This window comes from Macaca thibetana, chromosome 4 (assembly GCF_024542745.1).
Source record: "Macaca thibetana thibetana isolate TM-01 chromosome 4, ASM2454274v1, whole genome shotgun sequence".
NCBI lineage: Eukaryota > Metazoa > Chordata > Mammalia > Primates > Cercopithecidae > Macaca > Macaca thibetana.
In genome coordinates this window covers 31,608,346-31,622,081 of record NC_065581.1, presented here as the reverse complement: position 1 = coordinate 31,622,081, position 13,736 = coordinate 31,608,346, and the positions used below count along the sequence as shown (strand labels likewise).

Genomic DNA, 13,736 nt, shown 5'->3' with positions numbered 1-13,736 from the left:
TGGGCAACAGGGGACTCCTCTATTGGCCATCTATGGCCAGAGGACTCCTCCATGGCCTTGCTCAACTCTCCTTAGATTTCCTGTGGTCTAGGATTCATCCAACAAACCTTCTCTCCTTCTGTCCAGCACTGGAGTCAGCCTTGCATCTGGGCCTGCCACTTTTATCAGGGTTCTCTGGCTCCCTCCCCATATTCTATGAAAGGTGTGTCCCCCAATGAACTTTGTAAGAGGTCCTGACCCAGAAGCACTCAAGGAAATCTCTCCCAGATTCCTGACCACTGGAAACTGTGGGAGATGATAAGTATTTGTTGTTTTGGGCTGTCGAACTTTACGTTATTTATTATACAGCTATAGACAACTTATAGAGCTTCAAAAGAGAGAAAGAATTACTACACTTTAATTTTAATTTACTCTAAATTAACTGAGAGATATTCACTGTTATTTGGTTTTAAGATTTCAGTACTTCCATGTATCAATAGGATATATTTTATTAACATTCACAGCAATCTATTTATTTGAACTTCAGTTTCCTACTGTGACCCAATTAAACACAAAAGGAAGATCCTGGCTATGCGAGGATGATTCTGTGATGGCCTCCAAATAACCACCCCTGGTTATTCACCTTCCCCCAGTTACTCAATCAACACTACTGTAGGTGCTACTGTGAAGGGTTCTGCAGATATAAGGAAGGTCCCAAATCAGTTGACTTTAAGGCCATGATTATCCTGGGTTGGACTGTCCTAATCAGGTGAGGTCTTGAAACAACTTGTTTCTTCCTCAGCAAAGAGATTCACAGGGTGAGTGAGGTTCCATGTGAGGGACTTCCTCCACTGCGAGCTTTGAAAGTGGAGGGGCCATGTGGCAAAGGATGCTGGTGGGCTCCAGGAACTGAGAGCAGCTCCACCCCACCCTCCACCCGACAGCTGCCAAGCAACCAGGACTACAATCCTACAACTGCCGGAAAATGAATTCTGCCACCAAACTCCATGTAAACTTGAAGGACGACCCCAACCTCAAGATGAGGACACAGCTTTGTGAAATCCTGAACTGAGAATCATTCACGCCAGGTCTGGATTTCTCATTAAGAAAATGTAGAGAAATAAATGGGTGCTGTGTAAAGTCACCGAGTTAGTGGTCATATGTTATGCAGTAACAGAAAATTAATACATAGGCTCAACAGATAAGCATATAACATTTTCTCTATTGGAATAAATTAAAGAATTGAAATGTACACTCCTTGCGTAAAATAAAATCTTTCCTAATTTTTTTTTGTATTTTTCATTTCATAATTTTTATGCAAAACAATTACATTTTAATACAATCATATTCATGAATTCACCAAAGACCAAACCTAACTTTGTGTCTATTCTATACCAAGTATGTCTTTATATACTGTGCAGTTGGTTCAGTTCCCACGCCTGCTTTCCTCATGTTTCCTGCCCTGGGTCTGCAGTCACAGTTTTGGAAATTTCTCTGGGGTCCACGACTAGGGGGTTCCTCTAGGACCTCATGGTCCTGTCTCTTCCCTGGCCCCGCACAGGATGATTTCTTCCCAGAGGTAGAGAAGGAGGTGCTCAGGCTGTGTTAAGTATGGGAGACAGGTGTGGAGGAGCTCACCTATGCCATAACTCCTCCTCTCCCACATCTCCTCAGACTCTGACCAGGTCCTGTTTTTGTTCTACCCCAGGCAGCCCTGACAGTGGCCAGGGCTGTGATGTGTCTCTCACAGCTTGTAAAGGTGATGTCCTGGAGGGCCTTATGTGGAAGGGGGATGGGGTAGAGGGGACAAGACTGGATTATGGTGATTCTTTGGGACATGTTGAGTGTGTAGTGGGGAGTTCAGAGCATTACCCTTTATAGCCACTGACCTGAATTTGTTCATGACTATTGTTTTCTATAGCATGAGACAGCTGTCTTGTGAGGGACTGAGATGCAGGATTTCTTCACGCTTCCCCTTTGTGACTTCAAGAGCCTCTGGCTTCTCTTTCTGCAAAGGCATCTGAATGTGTCTGCGTCCCTGTTAGCCTAACGTGAGGAGGTGGGGAGACCAGCCCTCCCCTGTGTCTACCATGACCCCCTTCCCCATGCTGAATTAGCTGACTTTACAAAAAGAAAATGACCATCAATAATGTGAATGTGCCTCATCCAATTAGTAGAAGACTCTGTGAGCAGAAACTGAGGTTTCCCAGAGAAGAAATTCTGCCTTTCTGCGTTTTCAGCCTGCTAGCTTATCCTGCAGATTTTCAGACTTACCTCCCTAATAATCACATGAATAAATAGCAACATATGAATACAAATACACACACACAGACACACACACACACATACACACACCCTACTGGTTCTGCTTCTCTGAAGAATCCAGACTGATAGAGACTGTGGTATGAAGAGTGGTTCTAGAGGAATATTATTAATATTTTAATAATATAAAAAATTTTATAACTAACCATGAAAAATACTTTATTAAAATGTTGAAATGTATGTAAGCCTAATTATAATTAGCAAATTGAGAATTAAATTGGCAAATAAGAAAATAATTGTTTTCTTTTCCTTATACAGGACAAGCAGCAGTAATTTGGATCTTCCTCACTTTCAGCCACCATTTGCCCTAGGTGTCCTTCACTTAAGTTTCTGGCTTGTGTTTTTGGAGTGAAAAGTCACCTGAATACTAAGAAGCAACTTTAATAATGTGAATCAGGTTTCAAAAACTCCTTATGGTGTGTTAACACGTGATGATGATTCATATATATTCCAACATCTCACAACAGGCAAGCAGTATTTCCAGAGGAAAATTAAGTCACTTTTGTAGCTGCTAATGAATGTGGTACAAATGAACACTGAAGATGTAAGGCATTGTTCTGCTCTGGAGCGGTGCTTCTGTGGCTCCAGCGAACTGTGCAAAGGCTTTCTTTAATTATATATATATTTATTTTATATACGCAAATATTATACATATTCACACCCCCTGAAACTGAAAGTTGAAAAAACACAAAATATAAATATATCTTCTGTGATACTTCAGTTACTTCACTCCATTGATCATTTTCTTGGGCGTAGAACTGAAACTATCACTCAATAATGTGTTTATACACCTCGCTGTGATTCAAATGGTTATGAACAAACAACCATTTGTTCCATTTTCTGTTGCCACTAGAACATGGTTATTTGTCCCTGATCTAACAACTCCTTCTCCAGCTCCACTCTCTGGCCACTGAAATTAACAGTCCAGGTGGTCTTTTGAGTCACTAGGTGGTTTGACAGGACAAGGTTGATTTGAGTTAATACTTCTGGCATGTCCATTTTGGTTTGTAACAGAAGCTTTTTCTGGATTCATCACCCACTAGGTGAGCTGGAAAACTGCAACCATCACCCACGCTTGAAAATACGGGAGATAGCCAGTATTTCTCTTCATGGCCAAACACTTGTCTCCAATTTTTACTATTGTCCTGTTTTTTTTAAACCAACACAGCGGCAGTAGCTGAAAAGAGAGAGGACGCTGAAGAAGAACTTTGTAGGCACAAAGAAAAGGAAAAGTATGTGGAGCTTTGCTGTGTATCTGTCAGTTCATTCTACTCCACTAGAACACGGCGTTCTCAGGACTTGATGTCCTGCAGGCCCCCAGCTGAGGGCAGCGAGCACCCTGAGAGTGGCCTGGACTCCCCTCTCGGAGTGTAATCGCACAGCCACAGCATCTGCATGTGAAGCTGTCCTGCACTTCTGGAACCGTCTCTCTTGGTCATGGTGGCTACTGTGACATTGTCCTTTCTTCCGTTTTCCTTTCTTCCTCTGTCTTGTTGCTGGGGATAACTTTGCCCCTGCTGGCATCATGTTCTGAAGAGCTGAGGATGACACATCCTGGCTGGCATCCTCCCTGGTCGGCCTTGGGTCACTGTCTAAGCGCTGCCCGTGGCAGGAGGTTCTGGGAATGAGCGGCAGTGCCTCATGGAGCTGTCCCTGTGAGAGAGGCCCTCAGGTGTTTGTACCTGTGGCATTTTCACAACTCTTTCCAAGGAGTCTTGTGGGAGGAGACCAGGTCTGGGTCCTCACCTGTGTCCCCCATCTCTCACCTGGATGGCTATGGGGCCGACATTGTTGGAAATGGGAAACGCTGCCCCTTCACAAGGCACTACCTAATTTTTCTCTTCTGGAAGGTGGCAGCACAATGCCCAGGCTGAGATGGACACAAGAGTCAGCATCTTAAAGTAAAACATGTGATTCTAATAGAAATACCTGAGCTTGTCAATGCGAATGAACAGGACCTTCCACCCTCTGGCAACTGTGTATTTCTCCTTAAGATATGACAAAAAAAGAAAGAAAGAAAGAAAGAAAGAAAGAAAGAAAGAAAGAAAGAAAGAAAGAAAGAAAGAAAGAAAGAAAGAAAGAAAGAAAGAAAGAAAGAAAGAAAGAAAGAAAGAAAGAAAGAAAGAAAGGGAGAGAGAGAGAGAGGGAGGGAGGGAGGGAGGAAGGAAGGAAGGAAGGAAAAGAAAGGAAGGAAGGAAGAAAGAAAGAGAAGCAGGAGAAGGAGTGGTGGCTGGGCTGTGGGGAGCTGGGACCCTGGCCTTGTGCAGGTGAGTTACCAGGTGCTTCTGGGGAGGCCACCACCATCCTGGGCTCTGGCAGGTTGGGGCACCACAGAGCCAGCCTTCCTGACAATGCCGTCTGTCCCAGTGGCTCACCAGAAGTCACAGCGCCCAGATTAGTTTTGTGTTGATAGAAAATTTTAAAGTGTTATGTTACATAATTTTACGCTTTTTGAGGAGGCAAATAAGTCTCTCTGGCTCAGCTGCTACTCACGGCATCTCTCTAATGTGCTTGAAGACGGTCAGATCTGTGGGGTTGCACCCTCAATGAAGACCTGCGCTTCCCTGCTGGGTCTATTTTCTGGTGTCTTTGCCTGTTGGTTGCCCCTGTGACTGGTGACCTCATGCCCTCTGGTGGAAGCCATGCTGTCTTGCTCATTGAGGGTTGGAAAACTGGAAAATTACGCTCGATGAGGATAGGCAGTAACATTGGTTCTGTGTGGCACTGTCATCACCCGCACTTGAAGGTGAAGCCGTGTTTCAGAAAGTACAAAACGTGGCCCCATCCCTTGGCTGCCAAGTGGCTGCCAAGCGGCCTAGTGGCAATGTGAGCCTTAGTGGGTGAAACTGTGATGCAGGACAGGGTGGATTCAAGGGCCCCTTCCCAGCTCAGGGATTGACTGCAGGGCTGGTGGTAACCAGGGCTGAGAGGAACCTGGAGACATGCTGGGGTGGGTGGGGCCGGGTGAGAGCCTGGAGAGAGCCTCCACCTGTCCTCACAGGACCTGGGGGAGACATACTGAGGAGGGGGCACCTGCCCCTCCACTCTACCTCACCATTGTCCCCCAGCCACACTGGCATCCCTGGTGTCCACCAGGCACTTTTCACGTGTCTCTTCCTTAACCTTCAGAACCTCTCCGTGAGGTCCGTATTGGATTTGCATTTCCAGAGTTGAGGGAAGAATTTGAGCCTGGGAGACTCCATAGGGAGGGGTCCACACTCTATGACTGACGCCACAGTTGAGCCCCAGCAGCTTGAACTTCGGACCCCAGAGTGTTCTGAGCTCTGAGTTGCTCTGGGCTGGCGATGCCCTGTGCCAGCTGCACTGAGGCAGCCGTGTGCCTGCTGGTCCTACAGGATTTGCCACCTGAAACCAGAAGCAGATCAGGAATTCCCAAATTGTCTCTAGCCCTGATGGGTGACATCTCCACTGTTTTAATAAGGCAATAATGGCAGCTACCACTTCTGTGGTGGGTGCTGCCATGCGCCAGGCATCTTTCTGGGTACTTGGCATATGTGAACACACACATTTACAATGGAAGCTCATGAAGCACAGAGAGGTTAAGTGACTTGGTCAAGGTCACACAGCAGTAAGTAGTGGAGCTGGAATTTGAGCTGAGACAGTCTGCTCAAGGGCTCAGGCCCTCAGTGCTGGCATCATGTCACATACAGTGAGATGACTGAAGGTGGGAAGAAGGTGGGGTGTGTTGATTACATGGAGTACACTTGGTCTTTGTAGTAAGCTGGAGCCTGTGGCCACCAAAGGTGGATTTGTGCATGAGCCAAGGACAGGTTTCTAATGTGCCAGATGAGGTGAGTAGGAGATTATGCACCTGTGTCTTCAGCCTTGTCCTCCCCGTCTTTGTCATCTCCTGAGGATGGAGCATCTGTCATGTGCACACTGAGTGGCACCACTCCTGCTGGGTGAGTCACTGCAGCTGCAGGTCCCCAGGGTCGTCGTGAGAGGCAGTCAGCATCTGCAGCTGCTGGAACTCTACCAGGACGCATTTTGAAGATACCAGCTCTGCACCATGCTTGGCCCAGACAGTGGGCCCCATGGGACCACCTCCAGGCAGAGAGCAACTCAGCCCTGCGGTGTCCCTGATGCCAAAGAACAACTGCTCCTGCTGGTTTCAAGACCTCAGCGGGAGGCTGCAGCAGGCGTTGAGTGAGGGAGTATCGGCTCCCAGAGCCTGGGGTCCTGCCAGACAACATTCAAACCAGGGGCTGGTAAATAATCCCCAAAAGGGCTGGGGCAACATTTTCAACTTTGCTAACCAGTCTCTGTACCAAAGACTTAACTCCGCCCTTGTAGCATGAAGCAGCCTTCCATAGACATCCTGCTGGTCTCCCCCAGACAGGCTGCTCCCAGTCCTAGGGGATCTGAAGTAGCACCTGAATGGCCACAGCCATGCAAAGCACTAGGGTACAGGCCAGGGTGTCTGTGGCAGGGGCTGGGGCTGCAGTTTGTCAGGCAGCGTGAACAGGCATGCTGCTCCCCACAGCTTAGCTTGGCACTAGCGGGAGGAGAGTGTCCCTTAGAAGCCTGGGGGCCACTGGAGCCCGACTCAGTGTGTGCAACTCCCGAATGGGCTTGGTGCCCATAAACCCAGCACCATTGTGGGCTGCAGACCCACCAAGGCACAGTGCACCCCAGCTGAGCCAGCTGTCCTTGACCCACCAGGCCTCAGACCATGCCCAGCCCAGCTTGCTGGGGCACAGGGACACTGGAACAGAATTTTAAGACTGGGTTCACTGAATTTGGTGGGGGGATTTCTTGATTTGTTTCTCTAATCTGTTTGGATTTAAAGGCACAAATGACTCTATTTCCAGTAGTACAGAGAGTGTGAATACTCAGAATATCACCACTGGATAGACCTAATCAAATACTTATAAGATCTGGGTGACCATGTATTTGATACCTTAGAAGACTTTGTTAAACTAGCAAGTATAAGGTGATTGGCTGATTTTTGCCAATTGTGCTGGACAAAATGGGGAAAAAAAGATGAACTCAGGGCTGCAAACTTCTGGCTCATGAGCCACATAAGTCACCTAAAAGTTTCTGTTTCCTTTGAATGAAATCCTAATCTCCTGTAGCTGCAGGGCTGAAATTTCTGAAAAATAAACACAGAATCTCATTCTGTGGGTGACTACATTGCAACACAAAACAAATCCCAAACTCAAAGAATATCTGTTATTTAAGTGAAGTCATTGATTGGGAATAAATGGGATTCTGAAAATCAGAATGGGGACATCTGGGCAGATCCTGATGAAGCTAAAGACACTGAACTCCTAAATTCCTCTGAAAATTATTTGCCAGTTACATTCAACCACATTTGGCGAAGTTAATCCAGTTTTCTCTAACGAAAAGGTAATGAATGGTCTTCTTTGAGGCAGTTGCCCTCAAGACCCTGTGATTCCACTCAACATTTACCCCCAACACCCCTCTGTGATTCCAGATCCATAAATATCCTTGAGTCCTAGCATGTCCTGAAAGATGTGGTGGAATATGTCAGTAAGATGATTTAGAGAGGCAATGTGACAATGTGATGAAAATAATTTAAAAATGTTTAAAAGTCTGTGTCTTAATATTTATCATTTGAGTAGCTTATGAATTTTCTAAAATTCTAAACATAGAAGAATCTCTTTATATAAAGATGCTTGTCAAAACATTATTTACAACAAGACAAAATGAAAGCAGATGGATCCAAAAGAAGTTGGGTTACATCTTATCTGAAGTGGGATGTGGCTTGTAAAAGTGTATAAACTTTATGCAAAGTTTATAACATGGAAAACTACTTGTATAATAATACATTCAAAAAGCAACATCCAAGATAACCCATAACATATGAATGCAACTTTGTAAAATGACAGCATATACAAATATATATATATATAGAAAATAACAAAATGAAAATGAGCACCACTGCACAAGACAGCTCCAGGGACCACCATTTGCACTTCAGTCTACAAAGGTTCAACAATATAATAGCAGTGATTTTTTAAAGAAAGGCCTAGGTGATGTTTCTGTCTGTGCATTTTAAAGTCTTCTGTGATCAAATAAGGTTTCACTTTTCCAATATAAAAACATATATTTTAACATTTAAAATACAGCATTTGAAGTAAAACAACAATGAAATGAGGCCAGACATGATGGCATGCACCTGTAGTCCCAGCTACTCAGGAGGCTGAGGCAGGAACATTGATAGAGCCCAGAAGTTCAAGGATGTAGGACACTATGATCACAGCTGTGAATAGTCATGGCACTCCAGCCTGGGCAACATAGCAAGACCTTATCTCAATAATAATAATGATAATAATAATATTCACAATCTTCTTTCTGCCTCAAGCTAAAGCTGCTTTCTCATTTGAACCCAAAGGGCAGAAATGCCTACTGAGTGCTCCACCAGAGAAAAGAAATGAGTTCTTCCTTCACAATCCATGATCCAATTTTTGGTTACAGAGTTCAGCTGAGCAATAAAGGCAACACTAAGAACACCATCAATATATAGATTACTGATTGTCATGTATGTGTTTGTGTATAAATGTGTACCCCTGAAAGAGGGAGATGGATTCTTCCATTTCATAGATGAAAATGTGAGCCCCTGTGAACTTCGAGGCTTTTTCTGGGTTCACTGAATGTCAGCCTTGAGAATTGGGAGACACTCAGCCTCCTGCAGAGCCCACCTAGGCATGAGCCAAACCAGTGGAGACTCCTCAACAGCAGGAAGAGAACTGAGATCCAGGAATGTCCACACTTGTAGAGGGTCCATGTCCAGCGGAATACAACTGAAGGATGGGCGGAGGGTAGAGTCTAGCTGTTTCCTTCAGCTGGGAGTGGCAGATGTGTGGGTCAGTCAGCTACCCACAAGGTGTATCATGTTCCTAGGGCTGTCTTTCATTCCTCTGCTGAGAACTCCATCCTGCACAGACAAAAACCATATATTCACTGGTAAGCAGAATCCCTTTTAGAAATGCAAACATAACTTCCCTAACACTAAAGGCAAACATTCTTTCTCCCAGTGAATCATCTTATTTGGATAATCTCCTAACTTCCCCTGAAGTTAGCCCCAGAGTTGCATCTGAGCATTTGGATCCAAGATAGAAAGTCATTTTGGGGTTTGGACCTGGCTGATCTTGGACCGTGTTCTGAAAAGGAAGCTTTCTACTTGCAGAAGAGCAAGGGTGAGCTCTGAATAGGAGATGAAATCATAAGGGGAAAAGACAGATGGGCAGATTCCCAAGCAAACTTGGAATATATTTGCCAGCCTCTTTTCAGTTGCGATAAAATACACATAACACAAAATTTGCCATTGTAACCATTTAAGTGAACAATGTAGTAACATGTAGTAGGTGCACAACGTTATGCAGCCATCATCACTATCAAGTTCCAGAGCATTTTCACCACCCTAGAAGGAAACTCTGTACCTGTTAAGCAGTCACCTTCCACTCTCCCCTGCCACCAGCCCCTGGCATCATTAACCCGGTTTCTGTCTCTCTAGATTTGCTTCTTCTGAATATTTTATTAAAATGGAATCATACAATATATGGCCTTTTCTGACTGACTTCTTTCATTTGACATGTTTTCAAGGTTCATCCAAGTTGTAGCATGTATCAGTACATTATTCCTTTTATGGTCAAATAATATTCCATTGCAGAATAGATTACATGTTGTTTATCCATTCATCAGTTGATGGGCATTTTCTTTTAAATTAAATAGAGAAAAATGAAAGAGGAGTTACAAATTATCACCCCCAAAAAAATACTTGCTTTTCTATTTACCTATGAAGTTACTTTTAGCTGTGTACTTCTTTGCTTCATATGGCTTCAGATTGCCATCTAATATCCTTTTATTTCAGTGTGAAGCATTCCTTTTAGCATTAACTGTAGAATAGGTTTACCAGAGACAGATGCCATCAGCTTTTATTTACCTGTGCATGTCTGAATTTCTCCATTATTTCTGACAGAGAGTTTTGCCAAATATGCAACTGTCAGTTGAGACGGGTTGTTTTTTTCTTTCTGAACTTTAAGTTTGTCATGCCAATTTCTTCTGAACTCCATGGTTTCTGAAGAAGATTTGGCGGTTAATCTCATGGAGGATCCTTGTACTATATGAGTCCCTTCTCTTGTTGCTTTCAAGATGCTCTGTTTGTCTTTGACTTTTGACAATTTCATTATAATGTCTCTCAGTGTGGACATCTATGAATTACTGCTTCTTTAAGTGTTTCAGTGTGTTGGATATCCAGATTCATGTTTTTAATAAAATTTCAGAAGTTTGGGGTCATTATTTCTTCAAATCCTCTTTCTCCCCTCTTCTTCCTTCTCCCTTTTTGGAACTCCCAAAATGCATATACTTGATGCTGTCTCTCAGATCTCTTCTGTTCATTTTTCTTCATGCTTTTTACCTTCTGCTCCTCAAATGGGCAATTTCAATTGGCCTATGTCTGAGTTTACTGATTCTTCATTCTGCAAACTAAAATCTGCTCTTGAAGTCCTCCAGTGAATTTTCCATTTTGCTTCCAGCTCCAGATTTCCATTTGCTTCTTTTTCACAATTATTTATTGATTTCTGCTATTTAGTGAAACGTAGTTCTCCTGATTTTCTTTAGTTATTTGTCCATGGTTTCCTTTAGCTCTTTGACTATGTTTAAGACAGTTGATTCAAAGTCTTTGTCTAGTAAGTCAGCCCATTCTTCTTCAGGAACAATTTCTTTCCATTGCTTTTCCTGTGAATGAGTCATACTTTCATACATGCATAATTCATATTTTTTAAAGTTGAAAACCAGACATTTTCAATATTATAATGCGGTAACTGTGAAAATTACATTTTCTAAACTATTTTTGTATAGACTGTATTCTTTATTGTATATGGTCACTGCAGTCACATAGTTGTAGATGTGTGATCTTATTTCTGAGTTCTCTATTCTATTCCATAGGTCTATGCATCTGTTTTTGTACCAGTACCATGCTGTTTTGGTTACTGTAGCCTTGTAGTATAGTTTGAAGTCAAGTAGCATGATGCCTCCAGCTTTGTTCTTTTTGCTTAAGATTGTCTTGACCATAAAGCTCTTTTTGGTTCTATATGAATTTTAAAATCGTTTCTTCTAATTCTGTGAAAAATGTCAATGGTAGTTTAATGAAAATAGCATTGAATCTGTAAATTACTTTGAGCAGTATGACCATTTTCACGATATTGATTCTTTCTATCCATGAGCATGGAGTATTTTTCCATTTGTTTGTGTCCTCTCTCTCTGATTTACTTGAGCAGCAGTTTGTAGTTCTCCTTGAAGAGATCCTTCAATTCCTTTGTGAGCTGTATTCCAAGGCATCTTATTCTGTTTGTAGCAATTGTGAATAGAAGTTTATTCACGATTTGACTCTCTGCTTGTCTATTGTTGTTGTATAGGAATGCTTGTGACTTCTGCACATTGATTTGGTATTCTGAGACTTTACTGAAGTTGCTTATCGGCTTAAGAAACTTTTCAGCTAAAACAATGGGGTTTTCTAGATGTAGGATCATGTCATTTGCAAACAAAGACAATTTGACTTCCTCGCTTCTATTTGAATATTCTTTCTTTCTCTTACCTGATTGCCCTGGCCAGAACTTCCAATACTTTGTTGAATAGGACTGGTAAGAGAGGGCAGCCTTGCCTTGTGCAGGTGTTAAAGGGGAATGCTTCCAACTTTTGCCCATTCAGTATGATACTGGTTGTGAGTTTGTCATACACGACTTTTATTATTTTGAGGTATGTTCCTTCAATACCTAGTTTACTGAGAGTTTAAAAATATGGAATGCTTCATGAATTTGCATGTCACCCTTGTGCAGGGGCCATGCTGATCTGCTCTGTATCTTTCCAATTTTAATATATGTGCTGCCAAAGCGAGTACTGACCACAAGTTCTTAGAAGTGGAGATAAGTGAAGAACTGTGGGTGAGATGGAGTGTTGAATTTCATCTGCAGTGATTTCTGCATCTAACAAAATGTGATTATCTCTGTCTTTTATTCTTTAATTAAGTGGTAAAATGCATTACAGATTTAAAGTTTAAATATTCTTGTATCCTGGGGATGAATAACCTGGGCAGGATATTTAATTTATTTATAGCTCATTGGTGGACACAGTCTAGTACTGTTTTTCTCAGTATTTTTACCTCTAATTGCTTCAAAGTGATTATCCTATCATGCTTTTCTCTTATGTATTCCCTTGTTGGCTTTAGAATCAATGTTATTTATACATAAACAATAATGAGTTTACTGGCTTTCTCTATGTTTCCTCATTTTCTTGAATATTATGTATAAATTCAGTAACCTTCTTCAAAGTTTTGATAGAAATCATCTGTAAAACAGTTTGGATATGCCTGAAGGGAAATAAAGTTTTACAACTGTTTTAACTTCTCTACTTGTAATAAGTTCTCCCCATTGACATAATCTTGTTCATAGTCTTAAAATTATTTAAACCTCTACTATATCTTTAGTGGCATGTTTATCTATCATAATGCTATTTTATTATTAATTGCCATTGCCTGTTTTATTTCTCCATCCAAATAAAAACAGCTGCTTTTGGTTGGCTGGGCCCTCAGCAGTGGCAGCTGCCAGGTCAGCCCTGGTGAGTGGCTACTCAATTGCTGTGCCCATGCAGTGTCCATCGCAGCCACCACGACCACTTTGTGCAGGGACTCCATGAGCAAGCCCTATGCGGCTGAGTGGCATTGTCCGTCAAGCCATCTCACTCACCTGATCACAGGGAGCCCCAGTACCTTAAAGACCCTCTGGTAGGCATCCACACACAACCACTATCGTCACGCACTCGGCCTATAGCAAGAGGTCTATGCATACCTCTCTCCTCTACCTCCCAATTTTCCAACTCTATTTTCCCCAAGTTCGTGACTGGCCAGCCAAGGCATGAGCCACTGCCCATGACTCATTCATTCATGCACTACTGGGCATCATTTCACACCCCCCACCTCCCATGGGCTTGTTTGGGTTTGATTCCTAGTTCCTGGCTTGAGAGCCATTTCCAAAGCTGTTCTGGTGTCAGCTCCCAAGCCTACTGCTGTTGTTGTAGATTTTCCTCTTTATATGTATTTATTTCCTGGAATTAAAAACAATTGCACTAATTTTTTCAATTCAGCATTTCCAAGGATATGCAGTAGGAGTGATTCTTCTTAGTGTACATAGAATTGCTTCAAAACACCAGCAATGTATATTTGAGGGAAGGACAGCATGCATGGAGAAAGGAGGACAATCCACAAGTGGGCAGTGTAGTTTCACAAAGTGAACACTTGGGTAAACAACACCCACATCAAAGCACGCCAATCACCGCCTGCTGGAAACACCTTTGGGTCCTCCTCAGTCATAAACCACCCTCCCCACCCTGGAGTAGCCACTCGTGATTTCCAACACAGATGAGTTCTGCCAGTTCTAGTTGAATGGCATTAT

General features: G+C 42.9%; 1 non-coding gene and 3 pseudogenes across 4 annotated transcripts in view; 1 reads left to right on the top strand and 3 right to left on the bottom strand.

Moving 5' to 3' along the window:
- The window catches only part of LOC126953147 (class I histocompatibility antigen, Gogo-OKO alpha chain-like), a 280,609-nt pseudogene that overhangs the window by 80,767 nt on the left and 186,106 nt on the right, over positions 1–13,736 (bottom strand). The window lies entirely within an intron of this gene.
- The window catches only part of LOC126953088 (class I histocompatibility antigen, Gogo-B*0101 alpha chain-like), a 133,020-nt pseudogene that overhangs the window by 43,380 nt on the left and 75,904 nt on the right, over positions 1–13,736 (top strand). The window lies entirely within an intron of this gene.
- The window catches only part of LOC126953075 (HLA class I histocompatibility antigen, B alpha chain-like), a 147,162-nt pseudogene that overhangs the window by 80,767 nt on the left and 52,659 nt on the right, over positions 1–13,736 (bottom strand). The window lies entirely within an intron of this gene.
- LOC126953961 (U6 spliceosomal RNA) lies at positions 12,081–12,187 on the bottom strand. Its single transcript, XR_007725431.1, has one exon. It is a non-coding gene; the product is annotated as a U6 spliceosomal RNA (small nuclear RNA).